This window comes from Limulus polyphemus, unplaced genomic scaffold (assembly GCF_000517525.1).
Source record: "Limulus polyphemus unplaced genomic scaffold, Limulus_polyphemus-2.1.2 Scaffold456, whole genome shotgun sequence".
Lineage (NCBI taxonomy): Eukaryota > Metazoa > Arthropoda > Merostomata > Xiphosura > Limulidae > Limulus > Limulus polyphemus.
In genome coordinates, this window is record NW_013666066.1 from 326,048 (window position 1) to 341,001 (window position 14,954).

Below are 14,954 nucleotides of genomic sequence, written 5' to 3' on the forward strand. Positions count from 1 at the left end.
AGTTGAGAACTAAACATTCCTATCAAACAATAGTTGAAAACTAAACATTCCTATCAAACAATAGTTGAGAACTAAACATGTCTATGAAACAATAGTCGAGAACTAAACATTCCTATCAAACAATAGTTGAGAACTAAACATGCTTATCAAACAATAGTTGAGAACTAAACATGCTTATCCAACAACAGTCGAGAACTAAACATGCTTATCCAACAATAGTCGAGAACTAAACATGTCAATCAAACAATAGTTGAGAAATAAACATGCTTATCAAACAATAGTTGAGAACTAAACATGCTTATCAAACAACAGTCGAGAACTAAACATGTCTATGAAACAATAGTCGAGAACTAAACATGTCAAGCAAACAATAGTTGAGAAATAAACATGTTTATAAAATAAGAGTCGAGAACTAAACATTCCTAGCAAACAATAGTTGAGAACTAAACATGCTTATCAAACAACAGTCGAGAACTAAACATTCCGAGCAAACAATAGTTGAGAACTAAACATGCTTATCAAACAACAGTTGAGAACTAAACATGCTTATCAAACAACAGTCGAGAACTAAACATTCCTATCAAATAGTAGTTGAGAACTAAACATTTCAATCAAACAATAGTTGAGAACTAAACATGTCAATCAAACAATAGTTGAGAAATAAACATGTTTATGAAACAATAGTCGAGAACTAAACATTCCTATCAAACAATAGTTGAGAACTAAACATGCTTATCAAACAATAGTTGAGAAATAAACATGCCTATTAAACAATAGTTGAGAACTAAAAATCAAAATAGAAAAACCATTATCGACATCTTACTGAAACGCCGAATATTCCAGCGCATATGGGCCCGAGCTCTGAATCTTTTTAGCATTTAGCGACACCTCTGTCTATCGAACAGTATTGGAGAACAAAACATGTCTATCAAACAATATTTGACATGCTTATAAAACGATTTCATTTTGCGTCAGGTAACAAAAAATCCATTGATTGTTAGAGTGGTTGATGAGTGGACCTTTCTCTGAACGAGTTCTGTCTACTCAGTCTGCTAAACAGATTGTTTTTGTTTGCTTGTGTTTGAATTTCGCGCAAAGCTACACGAGGACTATCTGCGTTAGCCGTCAATAATTTAGCAGTGAAAGAGTAGAGTGAAGGCAGCTAGTTATCACCACCCACCGCCAACTCTTGGGCTACTCTTTTACCAACTGATAATGGGACTGACCGTCTCATTATAATGCCCCCACGGCTGAAAGGGCGAGCATGTTTGGTGGGATGGGAATTCGAACCCGCGAATCTCAGATTGTGAGTCGAGCACCCAAACCACCTAGCCATGCTGGGCCCTCTTAAACACAGTAAACAGTTTGTTAGTCTGTTTGTAGTAAGCACAAAGCCACACTTGTCGCAGACATGCCGTTGTGCCACTGGGGGCCAGAGTAAACGGATCAGTAATTTATACCCCCCCCCCCCCTTATAAAAAGATATACCAGAACATTATTGTTTATATGCACGATAAAGTTTGGTCTTATGATTCTTTGATGTAGAAAAAATTAGAACGACCAATAAGTAACTAAAGTTTAGTCTTATGATTCTTTGATGTAGGAAAAATTAGAACGACCAATAAGTAACTAAAGTTTAGTCTTATGATTCTTTGATGTAGGAAAAATTAGAACGACCAATAAGTAACTAAAGTCTTATGATTCTTTGATGTAGGAAAAATTAGAACGACCAATAAGTAACTAAAGTCTTATGATTATTTGATGTAGGAAAAATTAGAACGACCAATATGTAACTAAAGTCTTATGATTCTTTGATGTAGGAAAAATTAGAACGACCAATAAGTAACTAAAGTCTTATGATTCTTTGATGTAGGAAAAATTAGAACGACCAATATGTAACTAAAGTCTTATGATTCTTTGATGTAGGAAAAATTAGAACGACCAATAATTAACTAAAGTTAACAGAAATTTTACTTTCTTAAATATATCAACAGTATTACTTCTGTCTGGACCCATTAAACGGAAACATTGGACGCGTGGATTTGTCACCTTGTGTAGTAGCTTAAGCGACACGTAGGTTAAAATGTCACGTCAGAAACCTCTAGGGTTCAGGTTAAGCCGTAACCATTGATTTTTAGATAGCGTCATGGACGTGCGCGGGAATTTAAATTTTACTGTGGTTATGAAAACGGGGGTGCACATTAAATACACACGTATATATATATATATATTTACAACATTAACACACATACGTAAATTTTTTTGGAGGCCCAGGCTCCTGCTTTCCCCATCTTGTGTGCGTTTCTGGACAAAGGTATTTGACAACAGCACCCGCTGCCACAAGGGCTTTGTTCGACTTTTGAAAATGAATAACAAAATTGACTGTCACTTTTGTAACGCGTTAACAGTTTAAAGTACGGAGCATATTCAACTCGAACCTTGGACTCGATTTGCAGCCCAACATGTTAGTTACTAACATTTGAAATATTACTTTGTACGTGAATCTTTCACCTAAAATAAATAAAATCTTCATGTAGAACTTTTTCAGGATATATTTTCTCATTCTTCATTAAAAACGTAGTCCCCCCGATGGGACAGCGATAAGTTGACGGACTTATAATGCTAAATTTTGGGTTTCGATTCCCCGCGGTGGGCACACTAGATAGCCCAATGTGGCTTCTCTAAAACAAACAAACAAACATTAAAAGTATTTATGAAAATAAAATGAAATTAGACAAACAGATTTTTTCCAAGAAAATAATAAATACCTTTTCGGTATCACAGTTGCTATAACTTTGCTTTACCTGTAGTTCTTTACGTGATCTTGAACACGGTTAAGCCTACTGACTGCAGTCAGCGCTGACTTGTAAATCGCTGCTTCGGTTGAACATCCCCAGTTGATATCTGAAAACAACAAAAAAAAAATACAAATGTTTTTACAGTATACTTGTTTTATTATCTATGCAATTATATACGATGCAAGTTGAAAAAATTACTATTTACCGAGATTTGGCACTTATGCAAATAACTCCGTACAAAACGGTTCATATTTCAATTAATACAGACACAAAAATTACTTAACAATTTAACCTTTACAGTTCTGCTCCGTCATCCCAATCAACGTTCCTTTCCTAGTGTTACGGTCTCGTTTGTCTAATTACAATCACAACACATTGCATGTCACTTAGATCACAATAGTGTACGGTCTCGTTTGTCTAATTATAATCACAACACATGCATGTCACTTAGATCACAATAGTGTTACGGTCTCGTTTGTCTAATTACAATCACAACACATTGCATGTCACTTAGATCACAATAGTGTACGGTCTCGTTTGTCTAATTATAATCACAACACATGCATGTCACTTAGATCACAATAGTCTAGTTCAGATTTTTTAAATTGTTTATAAGTAAAATTACAGCGAAACTCTTACAAAATAATATAGAATTGAATTTTGCGAAAGGTATTATGTGGAGAATTTCGTGCATTTAATTACTTTTATTCATTTCTTACTCGTTAGAGGACTGACATGTTATATATATAATTCATACAGACTTTCCTGTAAAATTAAACCTATTGGATTAGTCACGTGTGACCGGTCTTTGGTCCAGTTGGTTAAATCTGTTGTAGATTTTACTTTCGATAAATTAATGTGGCAGAAGTTAGCTATTTGTATGGAGTTATTTACACAAATTTCAATAGCTAATACTTGTAACGATTCAATATCAGTTAGTTTTCCGCAATTTCAACTATTTAATTTATAGACAATTCCACCTGGAGTCGAAACGTATGGTAGGTTTGTACTTCCACCTGGAGTCGAAACGTATGGTAGGATTGTACGATTCCACCTGGAGTCGAAACGTATGGTAGAATTGTACTTCCACCTGGAGTCGAAACGTATGGTAGGTTTGTACTTCCACCTGGAGTCGAAACGTATGGTAGGATTGTACTTCCACCTTGAGTCGAAACGTATGGTAGGTTTGTACTTCCACCTGGAGTCGAAACGTATGGTAGTGTTACGTCTCCGTTTGTTAATTAACTTTGCGTCACTAGAAACGTTGCGTCACGGTGGTCATGTGACTCGCTGACGCAACAGTAGGATTGTACTTCCACCTGGAGTCGAAACGTATGGTAGGTTTGTACTTTGTTTTCACTATTTTCAATTTTGGTTTTCAACTCCATTCTTGTCTGCTGCTTCAACACATATTCGATGTAGTGTGATTATTACCGTGATATTCAAGTTTGTTTCATCGAGAAATAATTAAGTTACTAGTTGTGTTTTTTAATTCTTATGGTAAAACTGTTTATAACCCGTGTAGTTAACTTCGTTTATCAGAATTAATTGACTTAGAATCGACTAGCTATATCATCTAAACCGAACCGATTATAATTGATTAATAACTGATGACGTATTGGTGCTTCGAAAAAAAGTATTATTTTTACCTACTTCTCAGATTGAACTATCTTGTATCACTTGTGACTGAATTCACTTTTTAATTTGTGACTGAATTCACTTTTGTTATTTGTGACTCAATTCACTTTTTTATTTGTGACTGAATTCACTTTTGTTATTTGTAGATGAATTCACTTTTGTTACTTGTGACTAAATTCACTTTTGTCATACGTGACTCAATTCACTTTTCTATTTGTGACTGAAATCACTTGTGTTATTTGTGACTGAATTCACTTTTGTTATTTGTGACTAAATTCACTTTTGTTATTAGTGACTAAATTCACTTTTGTTATTAGTGACTAAATTCACTTTTGTTATTTGTAGCTGAATTCACTTTTGTTATTTGTGACTGGATTCAATTTTGTTACTTGCAACTGAGCTCAATTTCTTACTAATTCAGCGCTCCTCTCATTAAATTAGCGCTCTATATAAAGATATGTTTGTGTTTGATTGATAACTTGCCAGATGAGCCTCGCCTTGTAATTAGATCTTTAGTCATCCTTACTCTGAATATAAACTATAGACTACTGCCTATAAGTTTAGTATTTAATCTCAGAAGACTCAACCAATTATCAGCTCATAATATGACGTCATATCATTTAGAACATTGCAGAAGTTTGTGGTTTCGAATTAATAGATTTGAAGAACTTTCTTAAAATATTTGAATATGAAAGCTAACATTTTTAACGTCCCTGAAAAATGTTGCAATTCATTTCCTAAAAAACTAGCTACGTTTCAATTTTAGAAACTTTTAGAACCTCATATAACTATAGAAAAATTGACATTAAATTGATGAACAAAATATTTGGATGACTCTTAATATATGTTAAAATTATAAAAGAGTTTAACTAGAACGTTATAAAAATAAATACATTAAAACATTGGCCATACTTTTTCACAATCTGGCCCCACTACCCTTCATTGCAAATTTGTTCCTACACATTTAAAAGCAAACTGTCATGCATAACACAAGCATTTACCCGGTTTCAATTAGTTTATACAAGTAAAGAGCCATAACAACGATGACAGTGACGACAGCTGTGATCCAGTTCATGATGAACATGACACACGTGTAACACAAGCACTTACCAGGTTTCTTTTGGTCGACGTATATATAAAGAGCTATAACAACTATGAAAGTGATGACAGCTGTGATCCAGTTCATGATGAACATAACACTAACACACAGCAGAGCTCCAACCAAACTCGCCCACTTGTTGAAGAAGGTGAAACTAGGTCGAAATCCTGTATTAATTAAATTAATCGTTAATTATATTATTCAGTAGAATTACAAAAATAAAACAAAACATAAACAATTTACAAAACATAAACAATTTACAAAACATGTTTTGACTATATTGTTTATAATAAAGTTTTATGCCCAAAACTTAGACGTTTAAACAAACATTTAAAGTATTATTTTAAGATTATTTGTTTGTAATTAAGCACAAAGCTACACAATGGGCTCTGCCCACCACGGGTATCGAAACCCGGATTCTAGCATTGTACGTCCGTAGACATGCCGCTGTGACACTGGGGGGGGGCATTATCTTAAGAACAAAAACAACTTAACATAATATTAAAAAATAACTAAACGTTCAGATATTTTTTTATTTGACCGTTTGTCAATTATATTGGTACGTTTTCTATGTCTTTTATAAATTATTGATTATAAGTTCGATTATAATTATAAGTAATGGGTGGGATCATCTGAATGTTGAACTGTGATATTAAAGATAATAGTTCAGTATTGGAAATAAACTAGCGTACGAAAAAATAATACAACTTTTAATAGGGGAAAAAGATCTAAAAAGTAAAAAAAAAAACCGTTCCAATTAACTCAAACGTGTTAAATAGTTAGTAGCTTATGGAAAATAAAAAGATGAACTTAAATCCTAACATCAAAGGTCTTAGTTTTTATCGTTAAACCTACACACATTGTGAATTTTCAGCAATGTAATTATGTTTATTCTACACTAAACATTTCATACAGTAAAAGAAAATCATTTAACAAAATAAACTCTAGGGAAAAGGAAACGTTACCTGGTGATTTGATAAATGCAAGATGAAAACAGGAAAAGTTGATCAAACAATAATTAGCCATGAAAAAGTTTGAGATAATTGGTGCAATGATGTTTAATTCCCCTGGAATAAAGAACATAACACTGATCAAATTTGCCCTTGAAATAACGCGTTTTTCTCTGATCGTATTTACAATTTACATTGTTACAATTCCCCTGAAATAATGCACAGTACATTGTCACAATTCCCCTGAAATAATGCACAGTACATTGTTACAATTCCCCTGAAATAATGCACAGTACATTGTTACAATTCCCTTGAAATAATGCACATTACATTGTCACAATTCCCCTGAAATAATGCACCGTACATTGTTACAATTCCCCTGAAATAATGCACATTACATTGATCTTGTTTTACTTTATTCGTACAAACACATTAAGTAAGAGTGCGTTACGATCTAATTTTCTTCACCATCACCCAAAGCATAAATTTGAATTTTTGAAAAAATAAATAAAGATTATATATATTAACTAACGTAGTACCTAGAAATGAATATTAGTGAACCAAATATTTTGTAATACATATATTTATACATTTTCCACCTTTGAAACCTGCCTTCTATTTGAATAAAAAAAAGCAAAGGAAAATGCTGCAGGTTTACTGGCTGTTTACAAATTTCGAAGTAATTATAAAGCATAACGCCATACTCATCTTGGTTATTCACATGGAAAAAATAAAGTAATAGAATAGAGAGAAGGCAGCTAGTCAACAACATCAACGAAAAGTGGAATTGACTGTCACATTATAACATCCACACGGCTGAAAAATCGAGAATGTTCGGTGACGAAATTTGATCTTGCGGCCCACAGATTGGAATTAGAACGCTCTAACTATCAGGCCATGTTTTATTTGTTTGTTGAAGCACAAAGCTACACAAAAGGTTATATGTGCTCTGTCCTTGGTGGGTATCGAAAACCGATTTTTATCGTTATAAGCTCTCAGACTTACTGCTGAGCCAGACCAATAATATTTCTCTTTAAACTACTGCAGTAAATAAGAAAATATTTTATATTATTTATAAAAAAATACTTATGAGGCGATACATAACTTTAAAAGGTTTAAATGTTTTATTAACATTGTATATTAATGAATAAGCTAAATAAAAACTTTAGAATTAACAACAAAAATGTTCATAACAATTTAAGTTTCCGGAGAATTAATTTATTGCGCACTTTCAAGAATAATACTAAAACAAAGAGCAAATTAATTATCAGACGTAGAACAAATATGATTCGTTGATTTGACTAATTGTTCTACTGTTTCTTTTAATAATAATCTTGTTAAATATTGTCAGTGGAATAGGAAAATGTCTAACACCCTATAACACAAACACCTGGTCACGATCGTGGCAGACACCCTTTAACACAAACACCTGCTGCCACATCATGACACGCTCTTTACCACAAACTAGGATGCTTAGACCCATGGGTGTCTGCAAGTCATGTCCGAAATTTCATACAAATATTTTAAACAATATGATTTATAGAACAAAAAATATTTTTGGGAAAATTGAATTTATACGAATTAAAACGTTAAATTTTGGATTACAGCTTTTCATGGATTCTTTTTTTTTCAAAAAAATAAAAAATCATCGATAGGTTTGGGGTACACAAAAAAAAATAATTAAAAGGGGTCCTTGGATTACTAAAGTTTGGGAACCGCTGCTCTACATCGTAGATATTATAGTTTTGATATGATCGGCCTTTTTCTTGTTCTCTTTCTAAATCACAATTATTTTTTGAAATATTAAGGGATTTCAATAGATATGTTGGCCCACCCTATCTTCTTACTTGATTGACAGTTTATATAAACGAACCAATCATTTTAGTCGTTCATATCTTATCTAACTGGTTGCATGTTTTAACCAGTATGTTGTGGTGAACGTTATACGCCCTGTTAAATTCACTCACCTGAATAATCTGAGGCAAAACTAAATGAATGAAAACAAGTGCTAGGGAATATAACGTAAAAAAATTAAGTTTAAAGTATTTTAAGTAATAATTGGTATAAGGAGTTAATTTAATGATAGTAGAAACTTTAGAGACAAAATAATATGTGAACTTTACAAATATTTTAAATGTAGCCAAGTTTTAAAATAGATTTATTTAAACTGCCATTAAAAATTTTTGTTCTAAAAACTATTTCAATCGTATATATTTTACATAAAGACTCTAACAAAAACAAAATGGCGACACGACACAGATGAAAGTAAATTTACTCAGGTGTATTTACCAATAATTGTACAAAGCAAAGCAATGATGAAGGTAAGGACAGCAGCACGGCGTGGGTCATTGTCCTTTCCATAGCTTTTAGCGAAGAAGTGGATGTAAGGAAAAATGTTGTCCTTGCACACCGCCTGATGGAAAACAAGTCATTCAAAATTGGTTAGTTTCTTATATATATATAAAAATAATAATAAAATAACATTTTTTTTTACTTATTCATCATCAGTCACAAACTTCTGTCTAAGGGAATGACACTAGAACGGGGGGACAAATACCTCACCTGAAAGATTCTTGGGGCACTGATTAGAGCAGCCAGTGCTGATGACAACGTGGCTGCGAATATTCCTACATAGATAAGTGGTCCAAAACCTGAGGACATTTCCATAACCTGAAATGGTAAACAAATACATCAGTTCTCACACAAGGAATTTAAGTAACATTGACATGTGACCTAATTTATCTAACTAAATTGCTTAGTAATTATCGTGCCTGGACTGTGAATCCGAGGATTCATGTCTCGCGGTCCTCATTTTGGGACCCCCCATGTGTCTTATAAGAGTGACTGTCAAATTCCTCTATTCGATCATGCAAGAGTTGGCTGTGGTTGGTGTTGATTAGCTGCCTTGTGTTAGTCTAAAATTAGAGACAGCTATGCGCAGATAGCCCTTTGTGTAGTTTTACACCAGGTTTTCAAAGAAAATACAAATCAGGCTGTTATAAACAACTATGTATGTAGGTTATTGTTGAGAGTGATGGTATATGCCTTATGTAAGTCTGGCGTAATTTTAAACCAACTGAGTTAAGATGTTGACTGATATCAGTTATTAACACAGTCTTCGTATCTATGAAACAAGTTATACTGTGAAGCCCCAATGTCTGCAGGTTTACGACGCTAAAATTCGGGTTTCGATAACCGTAGTGGTCAGAGCACAGATAGCCCATTGTGTAGCTTTGTGCTTAATAATAACCAAGTCAACAGGCTTTAAAAGTAATATAGTTTAAGTAAACAATAATTTTAGAAATTGTACGATTCTGGTTTATTTGTTTTAAATTTCGCGCAAAGCTACACGAGGGCTATCTGCGCTAGCCGTTCCTAATTTAGCAGTGTAAGACTAGAGGGAATGCAGCTAGTCATCACCACCCACCGCCAACTCTTGGGCTACTCTTTTACCAACGAATAGTGGGATTGACCGTCACATTATATCGCCCCCACGGCTGAAAGGGCGAGCATGTTTGGTGTGACGGGGATTCGAACCCGCGACCCTCAGATTGCGAGTCGAGCGCCTTAACCACCTGGCCATGCCGGGCCTGTACGATTCTGGACTCACAGAAGCGCCCCCAGTTGCTCAGCGGTAAGTCGTATGGCTTATAACGCTAAAAATCGGGTTTCGATACTGATGTTGGGCACAGCACAGATTGCCCATTATGTAACTTGGGGCTTAACAATAAACAAACTAACTAAATAATTAACAGAAGCTTAGTACAGAAAATATTTTTAACATTTCTGATTTGAATAAAAATATGTCTGAATAGAAACTGCATTAATAAGTTTACAATCATAAATCTGTACATAAGAAACAAGTCTGTGCACGTTACCGTTGCATTATCAAGTAAAAGAGAAGTACTAGCGAAAAAAATCCCTGAAATATCTATGAAGATTTACTACAAGCAATAAATTCTACATTAAAAGCACAATTATTAGCGATTAATATTATTGTGTAGGAACGTTCATCTTTTAACACAATTATTAGCAATTAATATTGTTGTGTAGGAACATTCATCTTTTAACACAATTATTAGCGATTAATATTGTTGTGCATGAACGTTCATCTTTTCACACAATTATTAGCGATTAATATTGTTGTGCCGGAACGTTCATCTTTTCACACAATTATTATCGCTTAATATTGTTGTGCAGGAACGTTCATTTTTTAGTGTTTGTATATAATATGAAAAAATTTCACTCCTACCATTGCAGTCTACTTTTCACCTATATCACATAAAGCTACAGCGAGCTCTAGCTGCAAGTATAAAAATAATAAAATAGAACCACCATTGCTTTTGCTCCACGTGGCTCGGCATGGTTAGGCCACTCGACTCGTAATCTGCAAGTCGCGACTTCTAATCTTGTCACTGAACATTCTCGCCCTTTCAGCCGTGGGGACGTTATAATTTTACGGTAAATCACACTATTTGTTGGTAAAGAGTAGTGGTGGTGGTTAAATGGTTTGCTTTATTTCCCATCTGTCTAGTTTATCACAATAAAATTATGGACAATTGGCGCAGGTAGCCCTCGAGTAACTTTGCGCGAAATTCCACAAAGAAACGAATAAATTTTGCCTCTCAGTTGGTAACTTGTGGGCTAATAACACTGAAAATCGGGTATCGATATCCGTGGTGACCACAACACGAACAGCCCGTTGTGTAGTCTTGTGCTCAAAAACAAAGAAACAAACAAAATAAACGAAAACTTTTTCAATCACTAAGCGATATTATATCAAAATGATATATTTTTTATAGCTATATAATAGATGTAAATAATTATACTTGTCATACTATGTTAGGCCTATCATATGTATAGTGGTAAGTCTGCAAGCTTACGACGCTAAAAAACGGGTTTCGAAACTCCTTGGTGGGCAGAACACAGATAATCCATAGTGTAACTTTGTGCTTAGGAAGCTAGGCCTATTAAATTTTTAACACCACGTTCCTTATCTAGTCCTTTAGGGATTTTCGTGAATTAGAAGAGCGTATAATAATAATAATGGTTCAACCACATTATGTTCGCCATATCCATTACCATAACAGATAAATGATTTGCAAGAAAACGATATTTAGTACTTAGTGAGGTAATTATCTAAAGTTGTGTTCTAAATCAGATTGGTATAAAGGATGGTCTTAAATCATCTCAAGTGTACTTCAAGTTCGTTTCTCACAAATATTCAAGACAACTTCCTCCCAAAGTCAGCTTCCAAGATTTTATCTGCTTTCTTTCGTGTTGTTATAATAAGTTGGCGAACAGTACCCAATGTTCTGTTGAAACATGTAGTACATCTTTCCAAAACAAATCACTTCATTATGCTTATAAATCGTTCTTTACCAACTTATTATTATATTATCATAACGTGCTTCCTTACTTAAGTTTCTGCCCGGCATGACCAGGTGGTTAGGGAACTCGACTCGCAATCTGCGGGTTCGAATCCCCGTCCCACCAAACATGCTCGTCCTTTCAGCCGTGGGGACGTTATAATGTTACGGTCAATCCCATTATTCGTTGGTAAAAGAGTAGCCCAAGAGTTGGCGGTGGGTGGTGATGACTAGCTGCCTTCCCTCTAGTCTTACACTGCTAAATTAGGGACGGCTAGCGAAAATAGCCCTCGTGTAGCTTTGCGCGAAATTCAAAAACAAACAAACAATACTCAAGTTTCTTGCTACTATCTAATCCTTTATAAAGAAACATCCCCAATTATTCAGCACCAACTTCTGGAACTGACGATGAGTTTTTATTGACCCGAAACGAACCTTTTGTAAAGCTTAAATGTAAATTTGAATTTTTCTAAAGATAGAGGCGATGTATCATGGCCATCCAAAGGTAAACAAGTCTTTCATTTACGAGAGGCTCAGAAATAAATAAATAAATGTTCTAATATTGTTTATCGAATATTGTTGTTGTTTTCGCTGTTTTAGAGATTTCGCGTAACGCTACACAGGGGCTACCTGATGCATAGTCGTTCCTCATTTTGAACTGATAGACTAGAGAGAGACGTTTGAGATACTCTTGTCTGAACAAACAGTAGAATTTGACCAACACTCTTACACCTCACCCACGGTCCCAAAGTTCGAAGCGAATTTTTGTAACATAGTAAAGTGAACCATGAATCCTCTAATGATAGTCCTAACACACTAATCACTAGGCCACGCCCAGATATCGATGATGATAACCCTTTGTGTATTGAAGTGATACAAGTAATCTTGGTTCACTTTTCTTTTTCTAACATTTATATCAACTTTTTTATAGAATAATTAAAGTCCCTTTTCCGTGTGGAATGAAACACTAAGTTATTAAATGTTTAGTTCAGTAGCATAAAAGAGACTGGCTAAAAATGTTTAGTTCCATTTTGATATGTTGTGTAAAACACTTCAACCAACTTTGTGATAGGACCACAAAACATCTTGGTCAGTTTCTTTAACAGAATGACAAAATAACTGTGTCAGTTCCTTTAAGAAAATAGCCCAACATCTTGGTCAGTTTCTTTAACGGAATGGCTAAATAACTGTGTCAGTTCCTTTAACAGAATGACAAAATAACTGTGTCAGTTCCTTTAAGAAAATAGCTCAACAACTTGATCGGTTCTTTTTATAGAATGACTAAACAATTGTGTCAGTTTTTTACTAGAATTACAAATAAATGAAAAGAACTGACACAGTTTCTTGTTCATTCTGTTAAAGGAACTGCCACAGTTATTTAGTCACTGTAATGAAGGAATTGATACAATTATTTGTTCATCCTATTAAAAGAACTGACATGATTGTTTAGTCATTCTAGTAAAAGAACTGACATAATTGTTTAGTCATTCTAGTAAAAGAACTGACATAATTGCTTAAATGCCTATTCATTCTAGTAAAAGAACTGACATGATTGTTTAGTCATTCTAGTAAAAGAACTGACATAATTGCTTAAATGCCTATTCATTCTAGTAAAAGAACTGATATGATTGTTTATTCATTCTAGTAAAAGAACTGACATAATTACTTAATTGCCTATTCATTCTAGTAAAAGAACTGATATGATTGTTTAGTCATTCTAGTAAAAGAACTGACATAATTACTTAATTGCCTATTCATTCTAGTAAAAGAACTGACATAATTGCTCAATTGCCTATTCATTCCCTTAAAAGAACTGACAGGTTTAAGTTACTATATTAAACGAATGATACAATTTTTAGTTATTGTAATGAAGGAATTGACACAATTACTTGTTCATTATCATAAAGGAAATGACACTGTTATTTAGTCATACTATTAAAAGAACTGACACAGTTATTTTGTCATTCTATTACAATTAGACATTTTGTTAAGCTATTTTTCCATTGGTCAATCTGTTAGTAAAAATCGTTATACTAAACCTAATATTTGCATCTATCTGGTAAAGCCACTATTATCGCTTTGGTCTTGCTATTAATTAATATATTAAACACACTATATATTCTTGAACACACCTGAATATAGTTACTCATTCCATAAGCACACGTTCGGCCTGTACAGTTTGTGAAGTTCCCATACAAGACGTCTTCCACGTTTCCCGTAGAGTCACGAACTAACGTAAAACCTAGCCAGATGATGATGAGGATGTAACTGATAGTAGTTGTTATAATAGCAGTAAATGTTCCCTTTGGAATTGCAACAGATGCATCCTGTAAAAACATTATTAGCCCTTTAAAAAAAAACTTATTTTGTTCCTAGATTACGTAACTGAAGATATTATAAACCTGAAACTTATTCTGAGGATTCAGTGATACAAATAAAGCTAGTTTCAACACGTCACAGCTGATACTTGAGAGGCTGCTTTTCAGTTGTAGAACTATGGACAAATTAATAACACGCGAGAAGAGTTCATACAGACGCAAATAATTTCCAATTTTATCTAATTAAAATACTCAATAAATCATATTTTTCAAGAAACGTAACTTTTCAAAAGTTGTTTGAACTCCGCTAGAAATGTATATTAAAAACGAAAAACAATCCCGATGACCACCTAACCTAACTTCAGAAATAGTGCAACAGAGCTAATGGTATAACTAATCTCTTTCATAATAAATAGGTTACAAACTATTGATTATATTAATTATTTATAGGCGATTAAATAAGCACTATAAAACAATAATGAGTTAAATATCGCAATACCGTTATTGGTCCTGGTTCTCAACTTATTGTCATAACGGTTAATGTCTGTGGTAATAGCACCCAAATGCGTTGGGGATATCCCATCTATCAGGCAATATTGAAACGCCGATGTCAATCTAGTCAGCCGTCATGGAAAAATTATAAAAAAAGCAATCAAATAAGGGTACGAAGCTGAGTGCTTACACCCATAACGGCCCGGCATGGCCAGGTGGATAAGGCGCTCGACTCACAATCTGAGGGTCGCGGGTTCGAATCCTCATCCCACCAAACATGCTCGCCCTTT

General features: G+C 34.0%; 1 pseudogene; it reads right to left on the minus strand.

Moving 5' to 3' along the window:
* LOC106458397 overlaps positions 1–14,954 on the minus strand; it is a 69,218-nt pseudogene that overhangs the window by 18,561 nt on the left and 35,703 nt on the right.